We start from the raw sequence: 3,170 nt of genomic DNA, 5'->3' as shown, positions 1-3,170 counted from the left end.
AGTCATCAAACCATATTAACAAGTTCATATTTACAAGCATTATAATTCTCCTCTATTGTTATATATTATATCAGCTAAGAAACATTGCATAAATTATTCAGTTGTTGCCTTCTCTTAAACATCATTCCTCCTTGGAAACATTTTTCTGCATATAATGGTTCCATAATTTCCATTTTTTTTTCTATGAAATTTACTCCTACCCTTTTCTAAAGATCCCACTTATTGCTCTTTTATCTTTGTTACGATATTCACTAGTACAATTACACTTGGTTTAGATTTTGATTACCATTTTCTTGTAATTGTTTTTTTGACAGCCACCAGAATGGCCTATATCTAGGCAATTCAGATCATGTATCTCAGCTAAAAAAGAATGTCCTTAGTTATTCTCATTTGCTTATACAGTAGTCCTGACAGAGTACTCTGTAGGCAATTTTTAAAATCTGCCAGCTCATTATGCTCCCAAAACATATATTCCCAGTTACCTCTTTCTTCCTCATCACACCTCTGATATTTGCTATCTACCCGAGGAAACATTCTTTGGAGTCTGCTAAGGGTATAAAAGGCTCTATGCAAACATTTCCAGACAAAAATCCTAAATCTTCTAAATTTTGTTGCATATTTGGGAGACATATGTTTGTCCTCCCATTGTTTCTATGTGAATTTCATATCTAATCTCTCTTCCCAATCTTTTCTGACCTCTTATGATTGATTCCTATAGTCTGCGTTTTCTTCATTTCTTCAATTACCCCTTCCTTCATCATCTTCATCATTATCTACTTTGAATTGTAGCTTTATGCATGTATTATGTATAAGATCTTTTAATATGTAACTCAGAAATATACCTTCAAATCAGGTAATCCTAAACCTCCTTGTTCTGTTAGGCGAATCAAGTTAACCCACTTGACTCTTGCCCTCTTCCTCTCCTAAATAAAATCCTTCAACTCTTTATTAATTTCTATTCAAAACTTCTCCTCTGGTTGATAAAAAATATGTCAGACCTGTGTATAAAACTAAAGGAACCAAAAACATCTTTACTGTCTGTATCGTTCTATCCATATCCATAGGCAAGAGCTTCTAGTTTATCTGTTTTTGTATTATCTTTTGTTTAGTTTCTTCCCACATATCCTTAGCTGCCATAATTGAATCTGTTTTAATCCATACTCCTAAATACTTCATTTTATCATGTCCCCATAAATATAGGTATTCCTGAACAAATTCATATGTGGGTACATAGTTTGTAGCTATAGCCTTTGTTTTATCTTCATTAATTTTACATCCCCCAAAAAACTGGAACTGTCACAGAAATTCCACAACACTGAGATGTCCTTTTCTCATTACGTCAGGTACAAAATAATATCATCTGTGAATAAAGCCAGCTTTTCTTTAATACCATAGCAATTGTATCTTTGAATTTCTGAGTCCTTTATTTTCTTTGCTAATGGTTCTAAATATATTGCAAATAATAAAGGGAAAGAAGACACCTCTCCCCTTGTTCCTCTGTTCAGACAGAGCTTATCAAAGAGGAACCCTCCCACTTTGATTCTTGTCTCTGATCCCTCATATATCCTTCTAATTAACTTTATTATTGTATCAGTGCAAATGCTTCCATTGCCTTACTCATAAAATCCTAGCTTACTTTGTCGAAAGCTTTCCTTGCATCAAGGCCCACCACTAATAGTGGTATTTTCTTGCATTCTGCTTCCTTCTGGATCATTATTGTTCTATTAATGTTGTCAAATGTTTACTTTCCCTCCACAAAACCACATTGGTCAATATCTATCAATTTTGGCATCACCTTTTCCACTTTTTAGCAATTATAGACATAAACACTTTATAATCATGGTTTTAAATGGAAATGGGCCTGTATGAAGTTGGATCAGATGGGTTTTTACCGTCTTTAGGTATTATAGCCACTACAGGTTTATTCCAGGATGTTGCTACTGCCCCTCCTTTTATAATACTGTTAAACAAGACCTTCCATATCTTTATCACTTTCTTCCCTTCTAGCTTCTATACTTCCACTGGATTACTATCTATTACTGGAAACTTTTCAGCAGATTGGTTTTACATCACCATTTATATCTCATCTCCTCCTATCTTAACTGTTAATTGTTGAGCCTTATCTACCTCTAACCTTGGCATATCTACGGTTCTATAAAAATTTCCATTTGTGCTTTTTTGTTATTTGCCCACTTCTCTGCACTACACAAATCTTATAAAATTTCAGAAATATCTCTAAAACCTCTACAGGATGTCTGGTAATTTTTCTTGTTACAGGTTCACTACATTTGGCAACAACCCTTTCTTCTTTCTGTTACTTAAGTTATTGTGCCAAAAGCTTTTGTGCTCTAGAGTTATTATCAAAACACAGTTGCTTAACATCAGTCTTTCTAAACTCATGCTAACTATTCTGGTACTCCCTTATTTTCTCTTTAACACTCTGGAATTATGTTTCTTTTTGTTCTGTGAGATTCAGCTTATTGTGTAATATTTTAACATTTGTCAACCCCTGTAAATAATTCCTATTACTTGTTAACCAAAACTCTTTATATTTTATTTTCACCCTATTTTTAAATATCACTTTCATTTTATCCCACTTACTAGCTATAACGTCTGGAATATTTTCTACCTTCCCTAATAACTCACATATAATTATCACTTCCTATTCCTTAAATTCCACTCTCTTTAACAGGTAGGTGAGGAAGTGCCAGTGTCTCATCTTTACTTCTTTACCCTGGAATTTTATTTTAGCAATTATTGGAGCATGATCTGAAATAGTTATTGCATGTGTATCAAAGGTCTCAATGAATTGAACAGGTTCCTGAAAAACTTAATTTCTTTCAAGGCTAGCCCAGTTGTTGTACCTGGGGCAATAATATGTAAATTCTCTCTGAGTTCCTATTACTGAATTCATGTCTTTTATACCAAATATTTTTTCACAAATTTGTTTAGAAATCTACCCTCTTTTGTTATATTTTCCCTTCAAGGCCCCCACAAATATAACATTATTGTTATAAATCAAATTATAGTATCCACCTATAAGTAATATTCCCTGCTGAAAGCTGATAATTTCTTCCAATTTTTTTAAACTCCAAAATAGCAGTTTTATGTGGAATATAAATACATGCCAACTTAATCCTGATCCCTCATCACTACTGCAATTCTGCCAT

This window comes from Protopterus annectens, chromosome 8.part0, assembly GCF_019279795.1.
Source record: "Protopterus annectens isolate FY-2018-M chromosome 8.part0, PAN1.0, whole genome shotgun sequence".
Lineage (NCBI taxonomy): Eukaryota > Metazoa > Chordata > Ceratodontiformes > Protopteridae > Protopterus > Protopterus annectens.
This window is presented reverse-complemented; position numbering follows the sequence as displayed.